This window comes from Rhinichthys klamathensis, unplaced genomic scaffold, assembly GCF_029890125.1.
Source record: "Rhinichthys klamathensis goyatoka isolate OS25496 unplaced genomic scaffold, OSU_Roscu_1.1 h1tg000245l_1, whole genome shotgun sequence".
NCBI lineage: Eukaryota > Metazoa > Chordata > Actinopteri > Cypriniformes > Leuciscidae > Rhinichthys > Rhinichthys klamathensis.
Window position 1 is genome coordinate 180,500 of NW_026606767.1, and position 27,609 is coordinate 208,108.

General features: G+C 39.0%; 1 protein-coding gene and 1 long non-coding RNA gene across 4 annotated transcripts in view; one reads left to right on the forward strand and one right to left on the reverse strand.

The window, feature by feature from the left end:
- Window positions 1-1,138: 1,138 nt before the first annotated feature.
- Window positions 1,139-26,943, reverse strand: LOC130100631 (uncharacterized). The gene is made up of 4 exons (XR_008808899.1): window positions 26,845-26,943; window positions 26,648-26,744; window positions 22,747-22,783; window positions 1,139-1,233 (listed from the first exon to the last, which is right to left on the reverse strand). It is a non-coding gene; the product is annotated as an uncharacterized LOC130100631 (long non-coding RNA).
- The window catches only part of ntng2b (netrin g2b), an 83,154-nt gene continuing 81,731 nt past the window's right edge, over window positions 26,187-27,609 (forward strand). The window contains exon 1 of one of the 3 annotated variants that reach the window (XM_056266149.1): window positions 26,187-26,498. The gene's annotated coding sequence lies outside the window, so the exon portion shown is untranslated. Of the gene's footprint in view, window positions 26,499-26,739; window positions 26,852-27,609 lie in introns of those variants that run through there. The other 2 variants (XM_056266147.1, XM_056266148.1) reach the window with 2 other exon arrangements.

The following is a 27,609-nucleotide window of genomic DNA, read 5'->3' on the forward strand; positions in this document are numbered from 1 at the left end:
AATTATAGAAATTATATTTTGCATTAGGACATTACACATTGTGAATTTTTCTTGTATGTAATCCTCATTATTCTTAATAGTGATTATCATTAGAGGCTCATTACTATAATATAATTTATTATATTTTTAATACAATAGTAAAATATTTATATAATAATATATTTTACGGTTTAACCATAAAAATCTGTTTTTTTATTTAAATGTATATTTTAAAAGGAAATGCTTTTCAGTAAACAATGAATACTTGAACTTTAGTGGGGGGAAATTGTTGTTTGGGGCTTAAAATTGTTTAAAAAAAAATCTAAAAATAACCTGTAAAATATAAATAACCTGCGCAATTAAGCATCTTCTGAAAGAGTACAGAATCTCTGGATCAAAAAACTTTTTTTTTTACAGTCTATAATCAAAACACAGGCAAAAAAGGAGCAGAAACAAGCGATAAAAGCATTGCTTATGCACGTTGTGGATATTTTTCCAGATTTTCTTAGCTTTTTGTTCAAAATGTTGCTTTTTTATAAAGTTGTTGATAAAAAATATCACTTTTTTTGGTTTGTTTAAAAGGAAAGGCTCTATTCTTTCTATTGATACATTGCATGTTCAGGTATTCATACAACAAACTTTTATGAAGGCCATGAAACTTATTGTGAAAATGATGAAAAATGCTGGCGGTGGCTTTAAAAAAAAAGAAAGAAACCCTGACAGGGAAAGAGTTATGAAAGAGACGGGGGGAAACTTATGGCAAAAATACTGACCATGGGAAAAGTTGGAGGAGTCGCTTCACATCCGTTGCACGAGTGTTTTAGCGTGTGTTTCACATGTGTGCTGACGAGACGGACAGCTGAATACACTCAACAGACACTCTGACATCATCACCACCTCATTCTCATCTCTCCTGACACACACGCGCACAAAAGAGCGCATGACTTCCTCTCAGACCAGAAACATCCTGACATGCCCACCTCCGGATCTGTCCTACAAGGACACACACACACATGGAGGGCATTCCCAGCAGGCCTGTCGGGATGACCTTGGTTGTCACAGTGTGTCACGAAACATGAACTCTCTCTCTCTCACACACACACACACACACACACACACACATGATGAATCTTCTGATGAAGTCTCAGCACTTGGCCATGGTCTTGGTGGGATTGAAATGAGAGCGTTTGTTCCTGCGGTGTTTGAATCTGATACTCTCTCTGTCTGTCTCTCCACCCTGATCAATCATCTCGTCTGCTCAAGAAAAACACAAAAGAGGAGAAATGTGTGTTAGAGGGATGAGAGCTGCCTGTCCGGAGAGGATGACAGGCCATGATTTCTCTGCCAAAACGGCAAAAGATCTGAATTTACCATCACGAAGTGTTATCACATGACAAAAAAAAAATATATATATATATAAATAAATAAAAAAATATATATATATAGCTACATATACTGAGGAGAATTTGACAAAAAAAAAAATGCTCTGCAACTTTTCGCAACCACAATCAATCAATTATATAAAATAAAATAAAATATATAAAATACATATGTATTTCTGTATATAAGACAAAAATAAATTTAACACGTTAATTAATTCCTTTAAAAAAAATATGAAATAAATATTCTTAACAAAATAATTGATTAAAATACATAAATAAATACAAATAATACATTTTAATGGAAGAAATATTTTATATAATTTATTTATTATTTTCACAATGTATTATTTATTATTATTTTTTTAAATACACTACCAAAAATTGGTATTTTGGTATTGATTTTTTTATGTCTTTGAAAAAAGTCTCTTCTGCTCACAAAGACTGCATTTATTTGATTATATATTACACACAACACACACACATATATATATACATATACATATATATATTACACACAAACATAAATATACTATATATATCCTTCGACACTTACAGCAGTTTCACCTTGAGCTGACATTCACCCCACCAGAAGTACATTACGTGCACTCACCTTCTCTAGCCAGAGGTGTGTGTGTGTTTTAGGAAGTTCACCAGATCAAACTGATCTGAAATATATGAAAAAAAAAAAAATCAGCTTTAAGACTGTTCACCAATAGACAGAAACTAATAATCACACAACACATGAGAAACAGAGAGAATATTAATAATGCACCAGCTGAACATATTTTTTCATGCATTCCCAGCAAACAAAATGATGTTCTAAGAACGTTTTGCTAACATTCCCATTCATTTATAAAAACATTGTTTTTGAATGCTCACTGAACCTTTAAAATATCCAATGTTTTTTTCTTGGTTATGCAAATTTTAATGGAACATTCCTTTTTATCATTTGGTTACTTTTGAATGTTCTCTGAACATTTTAAAACAAGTAATAGGCTAACATTTAAAAACTGTGACCTTCCAACTAAAACGTTTGAGGTAAAAATGTTTCATGATTGATATGTCTGTACTAACTTTTTAAGAACATTAGACCAGACAACTTTGAACGAATGTTTTATTAGCGTTAGAAGAACGTTTGTTCATAACTTTGAGAGAACCTTGCCAGAACATTAGCTAACGTTCTGAGAAAGTTAGCTGGGTTTACAGTTCCGATATCCCATAATAATAATGCACCTTATCCCCATGGTAACCCATACGGTCTATTGCAGTCTGGTAAGTTTAAAATGAATTTTAAGTGAGAGACAGACACACACACACACACACACACACACACACACACACCTTCAGGGGATCTGAATACTGTACATACACGTGTATCCCACTGCAATTAAAATATCACTGAGACTAAACACTATTATGTGTGTGTATGAGATGAAAATCAGAAAATGTCTGTAGCAAACCATCACCTCCCACATTGCATCCACTGGCAACTGCTACTGTATGTGTGTGTGTGTGTGTGTGTGTAGCTTGTTTTGTTGTGGAAAGTCTGTTTAAACCAAGGGAATGTTTGATCCAGGCCAATTTAGAGGCCTTTACGAAAGTTGTGTGTGTGTGTGTGTGTGTCGGCCAACAGATGTAAAATATTCCTCCTCCTGCGCTAATTATGAGCCCTGAACTGCAAGCGGAGACAGACCGTGTGTGTGTGTGTGTGTGTGTGTGTGTGTGTGTGTAATGATTCGCTTCTCTCCGCAGGCAGGGACGCCCTCTATATTACACAATCCTCCACACACACACACACACACAATATTCCAGAATTTATTTAATTAACAGCAGCTCGGGCCCAAAACTAATGAGCTCTCTCTCTCTCTCTCTGTGTGTGTGTGTGTGTGTGTGTCGAAGTGAAGGAATCTACCAGAGGAAACCCATGCACGCTCTGAAATCGAAACGCCACAGTGAGTGATACCATTAAACTCCAGAAAGAGTGACGGAAGAAAAAGATGAAATGATAAAGAGGATAAAAAGAAAAGGCAGCGTGTGTGAGAGTGTTTGCGGGAGAAAGAGAGATTATTTAAGGACAGGTTCTCTGGCGCAGTCATTCAGGGATGAGGCAACTATTTGAAACTGCTCCCATTTTAAATGAGCGAGAGACAGGGATGGTTAGGGATCTGATTTCTGAAGCCAAAAACACACTAGAGCAGACAGACCTGAAGCATAATGCAGAAATATACACACGTAAGCATGTGAACGCAAGTGTTTCCAGTCACGCTAGTTCATTTTTATGTCTCGTTGTGTTTGAAATTCATTCGCAAGAACGTGTTGATCAAGTTAAGATGGGAAGAAGTCTCTTCTGCTCACCAACACTGCATTTATTTGATCAAAAATACAGTAAAAACTGTAATATTGTGAAATATTATTACAATTTAAAATAACTGTTTTCTATGTGAATATTTATTAAAATGTAATTTATTCCTGTGATCAAAGCTGGCATTTTGAGTCACATGATCCTTCAGAAATCCTTTTAATATGCTGATTTGCTGCTCAAGAAACATTGATGAATATAAAGTTCAAAAGAACAGCATATATTTGAAATAGAAATCTCTTGTAACATTATAAATGTCTTTACTGTCACTTTTGATCAATTTAATGCATCCTTGCTGAATAAAAGTATTAACTGCTTTAAAAACAACAACAACACAAATCCATAGAGGAAAGCATATTGCATAATTATTGCATTTGATTCATAGTATTTTTGCTTGGTTTTAAACTGACTCCCTCAAAACTGATCTTTCTTATGCATTGCTATCCATCAAACGCTCCACTTGTGTAGAAAGCATCTTTTTTCCACATATTTGCATGTGCACACACACACACTACAGGCCTAAAAGAACACACCACGTGCATTCATTGATAAACAGAAGACAAGAATGGGGTTTTGTGTGCATGTTTTATGTAAGTGTACACATATGTAAAATGCTGAGCATGTACAGTGCATCACAATGACACTGACAACATAATCACCATCTCAATCAATCTCTCTCTCTGTCTCACACACACACACACACACACACACACACACACACACACACACACACACACACACACACACACGCACACACTGAACTGGGCTGTTGAGTGCATAACACTCTTGTTTGTTCTGGTTCATGTCACATCAGTTCTTTCTGCTCCCAACAGACTAAAACACACACACACACACACCGAGGGCTGTGTACTGCAGGAATAATCCATCATTCTCAATCTCAGGTGAGCGCAGGTTCAGCACTCTTTCTCTTACATACTTTATTCATACAAGCTCCTGGACTGCATTAGCAGATCCGACTGAATCTTCTTCTGTCTAAAAAAGAGAACGCACAAATAAGATCTTTATTGTCTCAGTTCTGTCCGCTACACTCTATAGAACCTTAAAAGAACCGTATAGAACCTGCAAGGGTTCTTTCAGGTGCTTCATTTATAGAAGCGTTTGGTGGTTCCCATCATGGGATCATTTTATAGATTTATTTGACATTTTATAATTAAATTGTAATAAAGTAAACAGCTCATAAATATATATTATCACTAGAAAAAAATGAAATGGTGTTAAAATGTCAGTACTATGCAATCATTTCAGACATTTCTCCTTATATAGAAACTTTTTGGCATAAAGTGTTCTTTAAAATTGAGTCAAGAACACAAATGAAGCTTTTTAAAAACTGCAATTGATTTATATATATATGTGTGTGTGTGTGTGTGTGTGTGTGTGTGTGTGTGTGTGTGTGTGTGTGTGTGTGTGTGTGTGTGTGTGTGTGTGTGTGATATAATTTCTTCATATTTACTGTCATTTTTCATAATTGTTTTGCTACTTTTGTTCATTAACTCAATTTTTTATTGTTAATACTTTACAATAAAGTTAATACTAAAATTGTTTAATTAGTGCTTAATTGGGTTACACTTGTTTTTATGGTGTCCATGGTGTAATTATACATTTAAGTACTGAGAAATAATAATTGCTATGAAGTTAGGGTTAGGATAAGGATTTCGTTTAGGGTTAGTTGCATGTAATTATGCATAATTTATAGTTATTGCTACAGCAGTAACGTGTGATAAGGAAACTGTAAAACAAAGTGTTACCCTTAATTGTCTTGGAAGAACACATGGTGTTCTTTCTCCATGCAAAATATCATTTTGTATTTCTATACTCTATCCATCCAAAGCAACTTTAAAACACAGCTGATATTTAAATGCAGCACATCTGAGTCTCTTGAGCTTTAAAGAGCAACCTCTGAGCAATAACATTTCCCACCGGGTGATCTAGCTAATGTGTTCTCATAAAGCCAAATAAAACTGATCCAGAACTGCTCAATCAAAGCAAACCCATCCGACATTAGAGAGACAGCTTCACAACACTCAACTCAACTGATCTGTGACGGTTCCACAACCACAGAGAACCTCTCAATGCCAATCTTAGATCTGAGTGACTAATATACATCCAGACTTCCTGGTGCTTTCGGGGCACCACTACGGAAATGTGCTAACAAAAAGTTCTTTGTGGCGCTTAAAAAATGATTCTCGAACTGTAAAACTCTTTCGTGTTCTAATTGGAACCTTCGTTTTTAGAATCTTTAGAATGGCTTCGCTTCAGAGTTCTCCTTGGTGTTCTGACTTTGACGTCTTTTGAAAATGTATTTGAGCTGGAAATCAATGTGTGTGTTTGTACCTGCGAGCATGTTGTGTGGGTTGGGTTTCTCGCTGTAGAAGAGAGCAGCAAACATCTGTCCGACTGATTGAAAGAGCCCTGTGGACCGCTTTCACCACTAATGAGCGTTTACTGCCTGGAAAACAAACCCAGATACACTACACACACACACACACATATACAGACACAAGGAAAAAGGTTACACTTATTTCCATGGTCCACTTTAGACATTCTACTAACTAGAAGTGACTTTGCAACTAGAATGTTTTTACTACCTGTATGTAATGTCTGTAAGGGAGCATCAAAATAAAGTGTTATCAGATATTAAGCACAGTCTACTAATACTTTAATGACTGCTAGTTGACATAGGTGCAAGTTAGTAGAATCGAAGGTGTGTTACTACGGTAAATTCACATACAATATAAAAAATATAGCTAGGGCTGGGGAATATAGCTAAAATAATTATATATCAATATTTTTTTAAGCCAATTAGATAGGCCTATATGTAATGTTATGAGATATTTTATAAAACGCTTAGTTCCAATCCTTGATTCTGATTGGTCAATAGCTGTGGTTTATTCATGATAAAACACGGCTATATTTATCACCCAACGGTTCTATTTATCACTGCGCAACACCCTTAGCAGCCAACCACCCCTATCAACATTAACGGAAATGTTCAAATAAATTTAAATAAACAACAATGAAAAAAATGTATCTCTTGTTAGGCAGCATTCTAGCAACTAAATTAATAACATAAAATAGGCTACCTATCAAAATATGTGCCCTTGTGTTTTTATTTATGTCAATATTTAGTAAGGTTTATTTAAAAGTGCAGAGAGAAATGAACGGAATAAACGGGAAATGAACGTTAATTGTCTCATGCTGAGAGATAATTAAGCTATATTTGTGTGAGGAAATATTACATTCTGTGTCGTAAAACAAAAAATTAAACAAAGTTTGAGAACGGTTCCTATGTTGTTTTTATTTGCGCTTTCATGCATATTACACACTGGAAAGGCCTGTTCACACCGGGACGAATTTCGCGCGCGTTATTCGCCGACGTTTAACGCCTCGTGACTAAACAAAGGGCGCCAATGTGAGTGTTCACACCAACGCGTAAAACGCCACGCGTAAAAGCGTCATTTTTTTAAAAACGCCTCGGGTTCGTTTTTTTGGTTTGACGCGCCGCGTCAAAAACTATCCGACCAATGAGATTGGCGCTTTTGCTCACGTGTCTGGAGCTTCTGAAGTTACAGTAAAACACAACTTGGGGGCGCTCAAACACAAAACGGTCTTGCCGAGCACACATACGTAACGGCGAAGAAGATATACAGCGTCTACACTCTGCCGGGAAGAAATAAGACGAGGAAGATGTAAGGCTAGATGAGTAGAGCTGCTGGTCTTGTTGGTGTCTTTATAAAGAGACACCAACGACAATAAAGAACCATATAACAAACGCGACAAACTTGCTCTCTTCTTCTGAGTGACAAGCGAGTGTCAGAAGCGTAGTTGCGCAGCGCCACTTTGTGGACCGGGGTATTTCTGTTTTACATTAAGCGCCATCTAATGTCAGGGAATGAATTTGCGTGTTCACTCGGCTCATCGTCAGCGAAAATCGCTTGGGTGTGAACACAAAAAACGCGTTGAAAAACGCTGACGAATAACGCGAGCCGATATTCGTCCCGGTGTGTACAGGCCTGAACGTTGTTGCTGTTCACGGTCAGGGACTATTTTTTTTCTAGCGGAAGGAAGGCTTAGTGATTTTACTTCATGAAAGTTGCACTAATACATATTTTTTTTACTTTAATATTTTTAATGTGTGGTAAACGTTTTATAAAAGCAATAAGGTACTCGAGGCTAGTGCTGTATCGTGAATAAGTCACGGCTGAAGGGGTTGCTTCGCGTCGTGCCTACGCCCTTCAGCTGTGACTTATTCACGATACAGCCTCTCGAACCTTATTGCTTAAATATATCTATATTATAACTTGATATTTACTGTATTTACACTGAAATGGATTTTTGTAAAGATCCATGGTAGATAAAAAAAAAAAAAAAAAAAAAAAAAAAACTTTAACCGTAATCAAAGTGTTTTTTTTTACTAAAGGAAACATGAAAGTTTCATCTATCTATCTATCTATCTATCTATCTATCTATCTATCTATCTATCTATCTATCTATCTATCTATCTATCTATCTATCTATCCATCCGTCCATTTTGTAAACATTTTAAGATGTTTAGGAAAACTAAGGTTCAGATAAAAAGTGCATTGCCAAAAAATCATCACAAATAAATATATGTAGGCTATAGAGAGAGAGAGAGAGAGAGAGAGAGAGAGAGAGAGAGAGAGAGAGAGCGAGATAGATAGATAGATAGATAGATAGATAGATAGATAGATAGATAGATAGATAGATAGATATACAGTGGTGGAATGTAACGAGGTACAAACACTTCGTTACTTTACTTAAGTACATTTTTCACGTATCACTTTACTTAAGTAGAATCAATAGTGCATACTTTTTACTTTTACTTCGTTACATTTTGCAGCAATTATTATACTTTCTACTCCACTACATTTCTACAACGTTCTGTTACATTTTCGTTAAATTTTCTGATCAGTTTTCCCCTGCCAAAACGTCATCCTGACCGTCCGTTCATCGCACGTTTCTGTCTCACCAGTGAAGTTTGGTTGCCATATATCAACCCGGTCACACTAAATGCGTCTCTATAGCACGCAGTGTGTTTATGGTGCAATTTATACGCGAAAATTAGTTTTTACATCCATAGGACACGCATTGGTTTAGTAGTGATGTGGGGTGCGTGTGTATTATACGTTTGGTTACAATTAGTATGGCAAGCCAAGAGGTTCAGAATTACGCCATAAATGAATCCCGTTTAAAGCCAAACACCGTCATATACGTCGTTTTAACATAATATGTGTGTTTATATATGTATATATATATATATATATATATATATATATATATATATATATATATATATATATATATATACCGTATATATACCGTATATAGTAAGGGTATATAGTAAGCTTGATGTGTATATTGCCTAATTGCAAGCTTGTTCAGAAATGGTGACAAAAACTTAAAATATAACTGCTTTTCCATTGAACATCATTATATGAGTATTAGGTTGAATGAGTTAGAATTAACTGTTTTATTAATCATTAGAATATAGACATTAAGAGAATACATTGTTATGCAAGTACTTTTACTTTTAATACTTAAAGTACATTTAAAATCAGGTACTTTTTACTTAAGTAGGGTTGTCATTGTGGTACTTCTACTTTTACTAAAGTAAATATGTCTCTGGTTATTTGTACTTTTACTTAAGTACTGAGATTCAGTACTTCCTCCACCACTGTAGATATATGTAATTGCTGCTGGTTTTCAGATTGCTGCTGCTGTCTTACTGTATCAAAGTCAAAGTCAATCACACACACATCAACAGGCTTTCTTCACACCCACAGGAAACAGGAAATGCACACGACGAACTTTTAACTGATGAACTTCTCACGGTATGGTGTTCAGATCTGTTACAAATAAAGGAATGCGTTAAAGAAAAATAGCGAAAGAAAAAGTAATTTTTGAAGCGGTGACACAATGACACTTATCAACACCTGCCAGAAGCCAAACATCACTCAAAGTCTTTTATGATCTCAATGTGAGTGTGGAGGAAAGGACTGGAGAGCTTGACAAAAGAACAAATATGATGAATATAATTACAACAAAAAACACTGTAAATTCCCCTCTGAATCCAATGAAAGATCAAACATCTCCTTTGAACAATGTTAGACTGAACAGAAGTGTGAATAATAATCTAGCATATTTTGTAAAACAGAAAAATCACAGAATATCCACCCTTAAACAAATGTTTTAGCCCATGACACATCTTCTTTAAAGCAATATTTAATTTCAATAAACTGCTGCTGATCAAAAAAGAAAATCACATTCACAGTAATGCACTTAATGACAGTCTGGATAAACTCAGACAGTCTCTATAAAATCAGACAATAAACAGAGAAATTTTGCAGATTTTTTATATATTTGGATTCTCTTTCTGGTATGTTTATGCTTATCATGCAAAAATTGTTGTGATGCATTGTAAGTGCATCACTGTAAATGCAAATTTAGAAATCATTTGCATTATGGACATTATAAAAGGAGACTAGAGACACAGAGAAAGGTGTGTGTGTGTGTGTGTGTGTGTGAGAGATAGAGAGAGAAAGAGTGCATGCATGTGTGTGTTTTGGCACTAGAGCAGGTGCGCTGGGATCTCCTGTGTCTAGAGGAACAGCCGGAGGGCTGAGCGTGATGTCTTGATACAGCGATCACACACATACACACACACACACACACACACACACACACACGCTGTGGTTAAACAGGTACTTTAACATCCTTAACACTCCCCGAACGACAGCGGTAAACCCTGGGCAGTTAGCAGGAGCAATCACACACACCGTAAAGCCTGATTGTTAATCACAATAAACTGAACCCTGGTAAAAATGGATATGATGTCATGCATACACACACTCACAGTAAGTGACAGTGATGGAGTGTGTGTTGTGTCTGAACAGCAGGGAATATCATTGATAAAAGGCTTGAGCAATGCAGATGACTCAACAGGGGTCACACACACACACACACACACACACACACAGAGCGGATCTGGTGAGCTGCATTGATGTTTGTTCCCTACATGGGCAGCATCCTGAAATGGTGACTGATTTATTTACACTAAATTACTCTCAAATAAGCAAGAAAATCTATCTAACCATTTATCTATCTATCTATCTATCTATCTATCTATCTATCTATCTATCTATCTATCTATCTATCTATCTATCTATCTATCTATCTATCTATCTATCTATCTATCTATCTATCTATCTATCTATCTATCTATCTATCTATCTATCATCTATCTTGGGCTAGAGTTTGGGTTACGGAGAGTTGTGAGATTATGGTTTTCTAACACCTACTCCCGTGTAATGGAAATCATTATGAACATCAGCTATGCTAATTATTTCCCATCTGCCTTTCTGCTGTTATCTCGGGACGCTTGTCCCGAGAAAAATGGCGTTCGTAGGCTCCAGTTTGGTATCCTGCCTCTCACGGGGATTTCGGATGCCTCAACGCCTGTGATGAGAAGACCAACGCCTGTGAAGAGACGACTCAACGCCTGCGAAGAGACGACTCAACGCCGGCGATATGTTATCCCCTAAATATTACATGATTAACTAAATGTATTTTTTCCAGGTACTCTCTGATATGGACTTACTGTAAAGCTTCTTTAAAACCCTATGATTGTTAGCCAGAGGAGAACTGGCCCCTGACTAGCCTGGGTTCTCCCAAGGTTTTTTTTCTCCATCCAATCTGATGGAGTTTTGGTTCCTTGCCACTGTCGCCTTGCTTTTGGCTTGCTTAGTTGGGGATATTTAATATTCAACAATATTATTGAACTGTGTTGTACTACTTTCATGTTATCACTGTGAAGCTGCTTTGATGCAATCTGTATTGTGAAAAGCGCTATATAAATAAATGTGACTTGACTTGACTTGACTATCTATCTATCTATCTATCTATCTATCTATCTATCTATCTATCTATCTATCTATCTATCTATCTATCTATCTATCTATCTATCTATCTATCTATCTATCTATCTATCTATCTATCTATCTATCTACATCTAAACATAACAAGAAAATTACATTAACAAGGAAGGTTTGAGGATAAAATGCATACAGTAACAAGAAATATGAGTAATAAAAGAGAAGATTAACAAATTACGCTGAGAATTGACAAAAGACGAAAAGTTGAATGTTAAATTTGAAAGTTTGCTTAATAATACAGAAAAATCATCTTCCCTTTAGGTTGTCAAACACAGGTTTTTAATACATGCACAATGACAGATGTCCGGTGTTAATGTTTGTAACTCCAATGCTTAAATCTTATGATGCCTTCAAATGTTGGCTATGTAGGCAGCTCACAGGTCTCAGATACGCAGGGAGAGAGAGAGAGAGAGAGAGAGAGAGATGGAGAGAGAGAGAGAGAGAGAGAGAGAGAGAGAGAGAGAGAGAGAGAGAGAGAGAGAGAGAGAGAGAGAGAGAGAGAGAGAGAGAGAGTCCTGTCACACAGTGTAATTATCAGACAGCTGTACACAAGACCCTTCCAGCAAGGGCAGAAGCTTATGTGTGTGTTACTAGTAATGCTGAAAATGACACCAAACAGAAGTACAAGATGATCGTGACGGATAGTGAGACGGAAAAAGGGGGCCGAAGAGAGTGAGATAGAGAGATGAATGGATAAGCTGTACTGATGGAGGCCTTCAGGGACGATTCTGCTCATCTGTCACATAAGGAAGGATAAAAAGAACAACTGTTCCAGAGAGAAAGTGTCACTTGGCTCCGACTCCCTCTCTCTGCAGCAGCTGCTGTGATGTTCCCTGCACACGGATCAGATCCTGCCAGGAAAACTGCGCCTCTCACCTCCAGCCTCCACTTACGTGACCAGTGACCCAATGGAGCATCGGCACAAAATCATCCCACACTGAACAGAGCTATTATGCCATTTTGAAGATTGCTCATTTTGTTTTGCAGACTCCTACAACAGGTTTACATGCATCCAAGTTCAAAAAACACTTTAATTCTCATAATATAAATTGCAGCATCACCTCTTTTCTTTCAGTGTCTGAAACCGTTCGGGATTTAATCTCTCTAAACCCCACCGTTCTGAGAGTCTACTCTGCTCTGATTGGTCAGATGGCTCAGTCTGTTGTGCTTGGTCTACTCTGCTCTGATTGGTCAGATGGCTCAGTCTGTTGTGCTTGGTCTACTCTGCTCTGATTGGTCAGATGGCTCAGTCTGTTGTGATTGGTCTACTCTGCTCTGATTGGTCAGATGGCTCAGTCTGTTGTGCTTGGTCTACTCTGCTCTGATTGGTCAGATGGCCCAGTCTGTTGTGATTGGTCTACTCTGCTCTGATTGCTCAGATGGCCCAGTCTGTTGTGATTGGTCTACTCTGCTCTGATTGGTCAGATGGCCCAGTCTGTTGTGATTGGTCTACTCTGCTCTGATTGCTCAGATGGCCCAGTCTGTTGTGATTGGTCTACTCTGCTCTGATTGGTCAGATGGCTCAGTCTGTTGTGATTGGTCTACTCTGCTCTGATTGGTCAGATGGCTCAGTCTGTTGTGCTTGGTCTACTCTGCTCTGATTGGTCAGATGGCTCAGTCTGTTGTGACTCTGATTGGTCAGATGGCCCAGTCTGTTGTGATTGGTCTACTCTGCTCTGATTGGTCAGATGGCCCAGTCTGTTGTGCTTGGTCTACTCTGCTCTGATTGGTCAGATGGCTCAGTCTGTTGTGCTTGGTCTACTCTGCTCTGATTGGTCAGATGGCTCAGTCTGTTGTGATTGGTCTACTCTGCTCTGATTGGTCTACTCTGCTCTGATTGGTCAGATGGCCCAGTCTGTTGTGCTTGGTCTACTCTGCTCTGATTGGTCAGATGGCTCAGTCTGTTGTGATTGGTCTACTCTGCTCTGATTGGTCTACTCTGCTCTGATTGGTCAGATGGCCCAGTCTGTTGTGATTGGTCTACTCTGCTCTGACTGGTCAGATGGCTCAGTCTGTTGTGCTTGGTCTACTCTGCTCTGATTGGTCAGATGGCTCAGTCTGTTGTGATTGGTCTACTCTGCTCTGATTGGTCTACTCTGCTCTGATTGGTCAGATGGCCCAGTCTGTTGTGATTGGTCTACTCTGCTCTGATTGGTCAGATGACCCAGTCTGTTGTGATTGGTCTACTCTGCTCTGATTGGTCAGATGACCCGTTGTGATTAGTCTACTCTGCTCTGATTGGTCAGATGGCCCAGTCTGTTGGGATTAATCTACTCTGCTCTGATTGGTCAGATGACCCGTTGTGATTAGTCTACTCTGCTCTGATTGGTCAGATGGCCCAGTCTGTTGTGATTTGTCTACTCTGCTCTGATTGGTCAGATGGCCCAGTCTGTTGTGATTGGTCTACTCTGCTCTGATTGGTCAGATGACCCGTTGTGATTAGTCTACTCTGCTCTGATTGGTCAGATGGCCCAGTGATTAGTCTACTCTGCTCTGATTGGTCAGATGGCCCAGTGATTAGTCTACTCTGCTCTGATTGGTCAGATAGCCCAGTCTGTTGTGATTGGTCTACTCTGATCTGATTGGTCAGATGGCCCGTTGTGATTGGTCTACTCTGCTCTGATTGGTCAGATGGCCCAGTCTGTTGTGATTGGTCTACTCTGCTCTGATTGGTCAGATGACCCAGTCTGTTGTGATTGGTCTACTCTGCTCTGATTGGTCAGATGGCCCGTTGTGATTAGTCTACTCTGCTCTGATTGGTCAGATGGCCCAGTCTGTTGTGATTGGTCTACTCTGCTCTGATTGGTCAGATGGCCCAGTGATGCTTCCTCAGCACTTATATACACAGTGATATGAACGGGAACGTTGGCGTTGTTGTTTTTCTGTATCAATCTCATCCTTTTAAAGTGCATCAAAGTGGATTTGCAGCGCCAAAAACAGCATCTTCTCGACATGTCGACAACACAAACCAAACTCTTCGAGTCTCAGCTACAACTACAGTGTTTGAGGGGTAGACTATGTTCACAGGCAGCCAACGAAGACCATATAGGCTGGCAATGGCATTATGCAAATTTGTTACAAACCTATGTAGGTTCAGCAGGAAGTGAGACTGGAATAACTGATGACTCGTTTCAGGCACTTCAGAATCGGTTCTTTCTTTTCGGAGACAACACCATTTATCTGCACTTTGATCTTTGAAACTTTAAGACCTTTTACATTCACAAACAGCTATATAATACACTACATGAAAAATAATATCGAAAAGCATTTTAGGGGCACTTTAATCACTGAATCATGTAATCAAAGTCTATTTTGAATTTAAAATGCATCTCATGCGTGTCTTTTTCTGCACTGTAAAATTTCATTTTTCAGAAGATTATTGGAGAATATTTTACAAGAAAATACTATTTCAGTCGTTCTACTTCAAAGTTTTACATGTGTTACTTGCCATTTCTTTGTAATTATTTGTTAATTTACTAACAATTTCTGAGTGAAAATTGCTTCAAAGTTTCTTTTCTTCAGTTTTTTGTGTCTGGAAAATGAGCCAAACAAATAAGAATAAAACAAGCAACAAATGTCATCCAACTAAACATTTTAAATATTTCCAAGATTGGGAGCTCATTATTGAAAAAGGTCTGTCCTAAAGAGTAAACTTACAGTGATGCTGGTCATGTTAATGAGAGAGACGTTTGCTGTGGTGGGAAACAGAGCAAAAACGGTTTCATCTTGCTCTGTTGAAAGAAATGATAAACCAATTACTTGACTTATCACTGGCGGCAAAAAACAACATAAAACAGATAATATTACATAATATGGATGTCTTGAACATGGTTACTATGGTAACATCTCAGTTAGACCGTAATGAGCGGGGTTCATGAGTTTGAGCTCCACCCACAGCTGATGTCACAGTGTCTAATTTAATAATAACATTTAAAAACAAGAAGTAACAGTGGAACAGCAAATACCGGTAGTCAGTCTCTTATCAACCTTATCAGTATTTCATTTTATTTACGTTTTATTAACATCAACAGTTCAATTATTTTAGATTGAAAATATTGTTTTTGGCACAAAGCACAAGGGTACTGACTGTAAATAATATGTACTTGTTATATTATAGGTCCCTATTAGCTGTTTTTGTACGTACTTGTACTAACATTCAATCCCAAAATAAGGGCAAAGGGCACAATAAAGAAAAAAGAAAAAAGAAAAAGAAAATAAATAAAATAAATTAATTAATTATTTCCAAGATTTGGAGCTCATTGTAAAAAAATAAAAATGTAATTTATATTTACAGTGATGCAAGACATGTTAATGAAAAAGACATCTGCTCTCTTTTATTAGCAGAGTAAAATAAAATAAAATAAAATAAAAATAAAATAAATTATTTGTTTATTTTACATAATTTAAATTTACAGCGACGCTAGACATTTTAAAGAAATAGACATCTTCCATATTTCATTAGCAGTGTAAAAATAATAATAATAAAAAAAAATAAAGTAAAATAAAAGAAATATATATTTTTATATATAAAAATATATATATATTTCCCCCCCCCCCCCCCCAAGATTTGGAGCTCATCATTAAAAAGAAAATGTCATGAAAAGTACATTTAAATATATATTAAAATAATGAAGTGTTAAGTGAAGTGTCCGTATACTGCATTTCAATTGAGTTAATATCACGAACATGCAGTAAAGATCATCCAGAGGAATTGTGTGTGCACTGGGGGTCTTTGGTTAAAGAAAGCGTGAAATGGTCAGGGTCTGGGGAAAAGGGAACCGATCAATCATATGAGGACCGGCACTGATCCATTTATATCTCTCTGAGTAAGCAAAAACCACCACACACACACAAACACAACCCTAGAGACACATAAACTAAACAAATACAAAGACCCTCTAAACAATGCAAACACATGCACATAATTAAACACAACACACATTTATGCATGCTCAAACACACACTCACAAACACTGGAGTTTTTGAAAGGCACCTCTAAATGTTCAAATCGATTGGTGGACTCAAGGTCGTCATGGCGATTACCTCAGCCAAACTCAGCCGAGTGGAAGAAGTGGACGTTAGGAGAGCGAGAGAATTGGGGAAATTACTGTATGGACTGATCCAGGTCCAAGTCGCCTGTTCAGAAAAATGAACAAACATCTAAATATGTCATCCTTAATGCACTCTCACTTTGGCCAATAAGCAACCTAACAATGTCCTAGAAACCACATAAAACGGTCCAGGATATACACTCACCTAAAGGATTATTAGGAACACCATACTAATACTGTGTTTGACCCCCTTTCGCCTTCAGAACTGCCTTAATTCTACGTGGCATTGATTCAACAAGGTGCTGAAAGCATTCTTTAGAAATGTTGGCCCATATTGATAGGATAGCATCTTGCAGTTGATGGGGATTTGTGGGAGGCACATCCAGGGCACGAAGCTCCCGTTCCACCACATCCCAAAGATGCTCTATTGGGTTGAGATCTGGTGACTGTGGGGGCCATTTTAGTACAGTGAACTCACTGTCATGTTCAAGAAACCAATTTGAAATGATTCGAGCTTTGTGACATGGTGCATTATCCTGCTGGAAGTAGCCATCAGAGGATGGGTACATGGTGGCCATAAAGGGATGGACATGGTCAGAAACAATGCTCAGGTAGGCTGTGGCATTTAAACGATGCCCAATTGGCACTAAGGGGCCTAAAGTGTGCCAAGAAAACATCCCCCACACCATTACACCACCACCACCAGCCTGCACAGTGGTAACAAGGCATGATGGATCCATGTTCTCATTCTGTTTACGCCAAATTCTGACTCTAACATCTGAATGTCTCAACAGAAATCGAGACTCATCAGACCAGGCAACATTTTTCCAGTCTTCAACTGTCCAATTTTGGTGAGCTCTTGCAAATTGTAGCCTCTTTTTCCTATTTGTAGTGGAGATAAGTGGTACCCGGTGGAGTCTTCTGCTGTTGTAGCCCATCCGCCTCAAGGTTGTGCGTGTTGTGGCTTCACAAATGCTTTGCTGCATACCTCGGTTGTAACGAGTGGTTATTTCAGTCAAAGTTGCTCTTTTATCAGCTTGAATCAGTCGCCCATTCTCCTCTGACCTCTAGCATCAACAAGGCATTTTCGCCCACAGGACTGCCACATACTGGATGTTTTTCCCTTTTCACACCATTCTTTGTAAACCCTAGAAATGGTTGTGCGTGAAAATCCCAGTAACTGAGCAGATTGTGAAATACTCAGACCGGCCCGTCTGGCACGCTCAAAATTGCTTAAATCACCTTTCTTTCCCATTCTGACATTCAGTTTGGAGTTCAGGAGATTGTCTTGACCAGGACCACACCCCTAAATGCATTGAAGCAACTGCCATGTGATTGGTTGATTAGATAATTGCATTAATGAGAAATTGAACAGACGTGTTCCTAATAATCCTTTAGGTGAGTGTAAATGTAAACCACCCGTCAGAACACCTGAGGAACTTCATACCATAGTTAAACATGACTTACTTTATAAAATAATCTAAATTTCTAATCTGATATAAAAACCTAGTTTATATGTTACAGTCGTTCTTCTCTGTCTCTTTCTTATTCTCTAGGCATTTCCCCCAAACCTCTTGCCTTCCTCTCTCTTTTGCCCTCTGTCTTTTCAGAAGAACAATGCATCTGTGGTGCATAAATTATTTTAACTTCGCAGCCCCCGGGGCTCTACATCCCATAATTATAAGTCTGTTTAGCATGGTAACCACGGTGATGCCAACCCTTCCCCTGGCTCTCTCTGATTCGCTCTATGGCATAACAGTGATTGCACTTCCTCTACGGGTTTTGAAATCGAAGTTGTTATTCTTTAAAATCTTAAAAAGCAAGCAAATTTTCAAATATGTTTCCCCATTAACAAATACATTTACCAGTGTTATTGAGACCATTGAGATACTATTCTTGTTTTTATTTCAATTTTTGTCATTTTTATGTTTTAGTTTCTTTTAAAAAAATGTCTATATAGTTTTTATTCATTTTTATTTTAGTTATTTTAGTACAAGTTTTGTACAAAACGAAATTAAAATGAGAAATGCTTTCTTGGCAACAAGCTGTAATAACATAATTTTTTTATTTTTTATTTTATTTCAGTTAATGTTTTATGGTTTTAATTTTACTAAACAATAATAATAAAATGAATAAAATAAAAAATAAAATAAAATAAAATAAAAGCAGGAGGGTGAGGATTACTCAATAGAAAAAAGTATAACTAAAATAAAGATATCTATGACATGCAGACAATCAGACCGCCTGAATCTGCACACCCGCATGATAACAAACTCAATAAAGATGTCAAATTATGGACAACACAGCTCATATTTCAGTATTGACCCTTAGAAGCCTCTTGAGTTCACACGGGTCAACAGCAAATCCTGACATCCCATTAAAACAAGACAAAACACTCAGTAAGGATATTAGCAAAGCTCCATCATGCCTCATAAATATTGACGTGAGAATTGAAAACACAGTTATTATGAACCGAAAGAGAGGAGATCAGCTCCTTGGTGTGATGATGTCGTCCTTGTGGACTAAAATCTGCTGACGTAAAAACACTGATGACTGTAATAACCCTCTTCAAGTTTTAAACAGAAATACACACACAACCCGAATACACACACACACACACGCACCAGACACACGTCAGCAGGGTCTTACGTCAGCAGCGCCACTGAACGCGGATCCACAACAGAACCGGAACACACACACACACACACACACCAGACACACGTCAGCAGCGTCTTACGTCAGCGGCACTGAACGCGGATCCACAACAGAACCCGAATACACACACACACACACACACACCAGACACACGTCAGCAGCGTCTTACGTCAGCAGCGGCACTGAACGCGGATCCACAACAGAACCCGAATACACACACACACACACACACACACCAGACACACGTCAGCAGCGTCTTACGTCAGCAGCCGCACTGAACGCGGATCCACAACAGAACCAGAATACACACACACACACACACACACACACCAGACACACGTCAGCAGCGTCTTACGTCAGCAGCGGCACTGAACGCGGATCCACAACAGAACCAGAATACACACACACACACACCAGACACACGTCAGCAGCGTCTTACGTCAGCAGCGGCACTGAACGCGGATCCACAACAGAACCAGAATACACACACACACACACACACACACCAGACACACGTCAGCAGCGTCTTACGTCAGCAGCGGCACTGAACGCGGATCCACAACAGAACCGGAACACAATACAATGCTGAATAAAGGCCTAGTTTTTATTATTTTTGGACCAAAATGTATTTTCGATGCTTCAACACACTCTAACTAACCCACTGATGTCACATGGACTACTTTGATGATGTCTTTATTTCCTTTCTGGACAAGGACAGTATACCGTACACACATTTTCAATGGAGGGACAGAAAGCTCTCGGACTAAATCTAAAATATCTTAAACTGTGTCCTGAAGATGAACGGAGGTCTTACGGGCTTGGGACGACATGAGGGCGAGTCATTAATGACATCATTTTCATTTTTGGGTGAACTAACCCTTTAAACAGTTTGAGCTACGGACTTGAATGATGTCTAACTGATCAGATGTACGTCTTGAGGTTTAATGTTTGAGTCAGTAAGCAAGCATGCAGACGGCTCCACATAACAGTGTTGACAGCCACTCAGAGCTAGCCTGGGAAAACCCAGACAACTTCCGGCAAATTTAGATTTGCTCTGAAAGTTAGTCTGGCAAAGAGCTCATTCAAGCCCATTTCCAATCCGTCGAAATCGCGGCACCAATCAGAAACGTTGGGGCGGGCTTTACACGATGACGACAGCGCTGGGATTTTGAAGCAGATTTTAGCCTACATTACAAAGATGGATGCCGCCGTCGAACATCACTCGTTCCAATCAGCTATCGCATCTGTTTTAAGCCATTTGAACGTTTCCTTTTAGTTAAAAACCGAGCAAAGATCAACACTCGGAGATGTTTCTGCCGCTCTGCATACGCCATCTCCTTCATCGCTCTGATTGGGTTTAGGTCTATCCGCGACGTCCGTTGGTGACGCCCCTCTGGAAATGATTTGTCTATGACGCTTTGCCAGACCATAACTCAGTTACAACTGAGAATGGTCTGGTTAACCAGGCTAACTCAGAGCATCTTATCCACCGTACTTCAACGCACTGGGCCATTCACAACATCCCAGCATCGTATTGCTACAATGCACCACTCACATATTCTTTCTAAAATGTAACATCTCTTTCTTGTTCTCTTGCACAAACGCACACTACACGCTGCACGAGGCCAGAATGTCAATGTCGAGATGTTTGAATAACGCTGTGTCACATCCTGAGTCAACACTTCATCTGCGAATCCACATCCACAGTCCTGAACAAAAGAGTGTGCGTGTATCTGGAAGTATCTGTGTGTGTGTGTGTGTGTGTGACACTTTGGTTGAGATGGGAGTCCCAAAAGTTCAGGCAAGAGATTGCAGGTCACGCACTAAACACCCTCACCTGCATAAAATACTGATTTATATACGGCATTCTAGTCTTGCTGCATTGGAGTCTGCAATCCTGCTTTTTGTCAATCTTCTAATGTGTGTGGGAGAGAAAGAGAGAGAGAGATGAACAGAGTCAGGCCACAGTGGGGTGTGCTTGTGAAGGGTATACCTTCATGAAGGTCTGCCAAACAGGCCACACACACACACACACACAGCCAAACTTTCCACATTAATCATCAGCTTTCACTCTCTGCATTTAACAGGAAAAAACTAATTAAGTCAATTGTAGAATTGTAGTTACTTTAGTGCAGCCATCCATCCATCTGTCCATCCATCCATCCATCCATCTGTCCATCCATCCATCCATCCATCCATCTGTCCATCCATCCATCCATCCATCTGTCCATCCATCCATCCATCCATCCATCTGTCCATCCATCCATCCATCCATCCGTCCACCCGTCTATTCATCCATCCATCCATCCATCCGTCCGTCCATCCACCTGTCTATTCATCCATCTGTCCATCCATCCATCCATCCGTCCACCCGTCTATTCATCCATCCATCCATCCGTCCGTCCATCCACCTGTCTATTCATCCATCTGTCCATCCATCCATCCGTCTGTCCATCCATCTGTTCATCCATCCATCCGTCCACCCGTCTATTCATCCATCCATCCATCCGTCCACCCACCCATCTATTCATCCATCCATCCGTCCACCTGTCTATTCATCCATCCATCCACCTGTCTATTCATCCATCTGTCCATCCATCCATCCATCCGTCCATCCACCTGTCTATTCACCCATCCATCCATCCGTCCATCCATCCATCTATTCATCCATCTATCTATTCATCCATCCATCCATCCATCTATTCATCCGTCCACCCGTCTATTCATCCATCCATCCGTCCACCAGTCTATTCATCCATCCATCCGTCCACCTGTCTATTCATCCATCCATCCATCCATCCGTCCACCTGTCTATTCATCCATCCATCTGTCCATCCATCCGTCCATCTGTCTATTCATCCATCGATCCATCCATCCGTCCATCCATCCATCCATCTATTCATCCGTCCACCCGTCTATTCATCCATCCATCTATCTATCCACCTGTCTATTCATCCATCCTAAAAATCTAAAAACAGGTCTCTCGCTCATTATGTGGATGTTTATTCATGCCAAAAAACAATGAATGTCTGGACCAAAATGAACACATCGTCATGACTAAAGTGCCATTTTCAACTCATGAATCTATGAATTAGCCCAGCATGTGTGTGTGTGTTTTTTCTGGTTGAGTGGATGAGTGTGTAGTGGGTGTGTGAATGACGCCAAGCGTACGGCCTGAACAGGCTGCGTCTGGATGAAAGGCGCATGTGTAAATGACTTCTAAAGCTTCCTACGCTGAACACAAACAGACGCCAGTGCAGGGGAGGATTTTGTTCTTTTCTTCCTCTTTTGGAGGGCTCCAAACTCATAAAGGGGTGGTTCATCCAAGAAATCTGTCATAGTTTACTCACCCTGATGCCGTTCCAGAACCACATGACGTTCTTCCTCCTGTGGAGCACATAAGGGGATGCAGAATATCAGTCGTGTTTTTCCCGCAAAAAAATGATTTGGAACAGTATACACATTACGTGGAGATCTACTCAATTCAAACATTAGTGTAGAAAAGTCTCAAATCATGCCGCTCGTCTTCATTGTTGATTCATTTTCTTTTTTATAGGTCACAAGCAGTTCGTGACCTTTAAGTACGTCACAGATAAGGAAGTTTCATAAGCTCTTACCCGACTTCACTGATCACAATCCCTAATCTGTGGCTTATTAAGACATGATATGTCAACATTGTGACAGGTGCCAGTGGATTACGCACTTCCTCTGATTCATCCCGCAGACGTGCCAAGCTGACGGTCAACCCGAGCAAAGTTCGGCAGACGGCGACGTCATCACAGAGATGGGATAATGGAGTTTCCTTTTCCCCGTTTAATTGAAGATGGATAATCCCGTTTGTGTTTCAACTCAAACCATTCAGATGAGGATTAATTGGAATCATTTATAAATGACATCGCTTTCCCTTCTGGAGCAATCATTGGCTTCTAATGTACAGTAATGTTTTTATAAACAGCTTTTTTAGATGTAATAGAGAGGCTGGGTATGTGTCAAGAGGGGGAAAGTCAAGTCAGCTCTGATAGAGAGAGAGAGAGAGAGAGAGAGAGAGAGAGAGAGAGAGATGCGGAAATCTTTCCGTTGAGACACAGCAAGGACAAACTATCGATCTGACCCGCACTCCTGTCAACGCAGACCGTCCAGAGCACAGACTCACACCAACTCTCTCTTTCTCTCTGCTCGGCTCTCTTTAACCTAACACATACTTTAGAAATGTACATATTGAGATATTAACAAACTACAAATTTCTACAAGAAGTATTCCACTCTGAGAGGTATAAAGGTGAATCTCACAAAACATGCCAAAGAACAAATCCAGTTCATATTTCACATCCAAATCAAAAGTAAAAATTTGAAATTATATTTCGCATAAACAAAATTTTGCTTATTTTAGGATCATTAAGACATTTTTTTTTTTGCATTATGACATTGTTTTCAAAAAAAAAATTAAACAAACCTCCACAGTTCTCATATGAAAAATGAAACAAAACAACATATAATAATAATAATAAAATATAGTATAGTTATGTATTTATATATTTATTTTATGACAATTTAAAATAAGAATCAAAATTGACAACATTTTGAAATTACAAAATCTACAAAAATATCCAGATGTATAAAACTGAAATCTTGGGGGAAATTTGATTAACATCATTAAACAAATATTAACTGTCCTAAAATTGACTATTTTCTTCAACCATTTCTCTCAATCACCGCCTGGGTCTGAGTCCGGCTGGCCGGGCTGAAAACTGTCTTTTTTGAAGGGTTGAAAATGAACAATCCCACTGCTTTTTAAGCAATAATGCATGACTTTGCATTAACGGGAGTAAACTAGAGAACTGACGTGAATCAGTCGACAGGTCGTTTGCATATCAGAACACACAGTGACCCCAAAGAGTCTGGACCCTTAAGCCGCACTGCATGGGGCACATAGGCTACTCGTTGCATAAATAACAACATTTCAAAGCAAGTGTCTGTACGTGCATGGGTCTCAAATGCTGTAGGATCCTTCAATTTCTTCATTATTTTCGCTCAATGTCTTTCAGTCAACTGGTGTTTTGGTGATTTTAAGTGGATGTACGAAGTCAGTTCACGCAGTTGTCTTATGAACTCACATGATCAACATGTTCCACTAACAACAAACAACCCAAAATGTCAGTATACTTTTTCCTTATATTTTAACATTGAAGGCTATATAGTGTTTTATCATTTCAAACCCACAAACCTTAATTTGAAAAGTGTACTTTTTTTTTTAAAGGCATTTGTTTTGATATTTTTATTTCCTAAGTGTATACTTTTTGGGAACTGCTGTACAGTTACACATTGTATGTATTGGAAATGTAAATTCAAACTCAAATAGTTTGAATTCAAATAGTACATTTTAGTGTGAAGGCACTGCTGACGGACTTTGCCCTATTAGCATAGACCCGCCCTCAGTGAGCTGAACACAGTCCTCCATGTTTTTTTCCTCGCCAGAGCATTTAACTGCAGCATTCAAGTAAGAAATGTAGGCTATTCTTATTAAAGCTACTAAAGTTATTCAGTCAAGAGCAGTGAGTGATTTTCTGTTTTTATTTTGTTGTTTGATTCATATTAACAGCATATATAGCAGTAGGTAGTGTATATTACTCTGCTGTCACTTTAATACACAGATCTAATATACTCACGCTGTTTCTTTCCCTGCTTTTTTTACGTTCACAGACATAACTGACTGTGTTTATGTGAACTTATGTGTGTGTTTTTGACATAACCTTGTGTGTGTTTGACAGTTTAAGTGCAATAAGACGAGAAAGAGAACTTAGTTTAATACTCACGGGACGCGCCGCGCCATCTGACATCCAGCTTTCTGATCTCCTGCTTCAGATGTGTGCGCTCAGAAAACCATATATCAGAAGTTTAGACTGATATGGCTTTAAAACGCATGCAGATAATAAACTTTCATGATAATGATGAACTGCAATGTCACGTGAGCGTGATCGTGATAGAGATGATAATCAAAACCAAACAGGTGTTTTAGTTTTGGTCAGAGTACGAGCTGTAAAGGCCCCGCCCTCTTCTGGAAAGTGGGCGGGGCCTCAGCAGCTCATTTGCATTTAAAGATACATGCATGAAAACATGGAACATTTGCAAAAATGGACATTTGCAACATGGTATAATACATTATCAGTGGTATTTTAAGCTGAAACTTCACAGACACATTCTGGGGACACCTGAGACTTAAATTACATCTTGTAAAAAGGGGCATAATAATTCCCTCTTAAAATAACTACTTTTAATCTTAGTGTGAAGAACACTTTAAGAATCTTTCTTTTTCCACTATAAAGCACCTCTTGTGGAATACAAAGGTTCCACGGATGTTAAAGGTTCGTCATGGAACCATTGAGGCCAATAAAGAACCTTAGCTTACTTGTAAAGTGTACTTGCAAGTTTGTGGTTCTTTGGAGATTTTTTTTTTAAAGTTGCTGTACTACCAGCCCTGAACACTAAACAGCAAATATTGCACTGAGTTGCTCTATCAGCATTTTTAAATGAAAGTCCAAGGAAACTAAGAGTAGCCTATCCATTAAAAAAAAAGAGGACAAATGTGAACCGTCAGAGGCTTCCCCAAGCAGGGAGGTCTGCGTAAAAATGCGGATTCCCTGGTGTCTCAAGAGCGGGGTGGTTTAGTTTCAGCCCCTCAGAACAGAAGACGGTAGAACAGCCGGGCGAGCCTGACTCAAACCCGCAGATAGTGATTGAGAGTGATGGTTAAATGGATTAGAGAGAGAGGGAGGGAGAGGGAGAGGGAGAGGAGGGAGATTTGCCATGAAGCTTTCTGCCCTTGAACACACAGGGCAAATCTGATCCAGTAAAGTAGACAGCACGCGCACTACAAGTCCATATTCTCACTTTTGGATACTTCGCACACACGCGCGCGCACATACACACACGCACACACACACCCTCCTCCAGTAATTCAGCATCTCCTGCAGAAGTAGGGCACCGTCCTCCCGTGACGAACCGAGTGTGCATTAAAAAACTCTCCGGCTGGGAGGAATAATAAAAAAACAAACACGGAAGAACCGCATCCTCGCTGCGGGAGGCGATGCTGTTTCGGGCGCTCGGTGAGTCCATCTCAACTACTTCAGCAACCCGGATGCACGCAGCTCCCGTTTCAGAAGCGAGCCTGTCAAAGCGTCTCACTTTTGATAAATGTTTGACACCCCAAAAAGTTGTTTCTGCTCGAGTTTAAACGTAAAAGCAGCTCTCTTACCGAGTTGCACCGCGGAATGTGTTTTATTGGAGCTCCATCTCGCAGTTCCTCATCTTTACACGCGGGACGCGCGCGCGCGCGACACACCCCGTCCGCTCTGCAGAGGGAAGACGATTTAAAACTGTTATCTGATGCTAAAACTACAACAGTTATCAACTTTAGTCACGTTTTGTGTCACATTACGGATGTTGGATTACCTCCAGGGTGTGTACGAGGAATATCGATGCTTGTTTGAGATGTTTTACAGTACAGTAGGCTACTATATGAAGGAGGAGTAGCCTGTTCTGTCAGCGAGTGGAACTTGTACGTTTTTACGTGAGGCAAAGCGAAAATATAATATCTAACAGTTTTAATTACTTTTCTATACTAAATTAATCTCTGAAATGATCAGACCGGTGGTGAATGGAGAATTAAAAACAACAGGAATGAGATTTTGCCGTTATGTACTACTCTGCACTGTAAATATGTTCAATTTGGAGGTAAAAATTGGTACTGTAGTTGTGGCTGATATTGCAATCATTACGGTAAGACTTTATCGTTATAGTTTAATTACATATTTAAGTACTGAGTAATATTAATTAACAACATGTACTTATATGGGTTTGGTTGAAGGTTAGTTGCATGTAATTATGCATCATTTACTGTTATTACTATGGTAAGTACATGTAACATAATAGTAACAAGGATACTGTAAATAAAGTGTTACCATATATATATAAATAATGTACATTAACCAACTCTACAGTAGCCTAATTGAACTATTAAATGTACAAATGACTTGCAGTTCACCAGAATTGGCCTCTCAAAGGCAAAGCTCAGTGTTACCCGCAGGAACATATAACACTAAATAAATCTAAAAACATTAACTAACTAATTTGAATGATGTAATGATTACAAATGTAATGCTTTGTGCAGGGAATTATTTTTATTTGTAAAATGTATTACAGAGTTGAATATGAGTT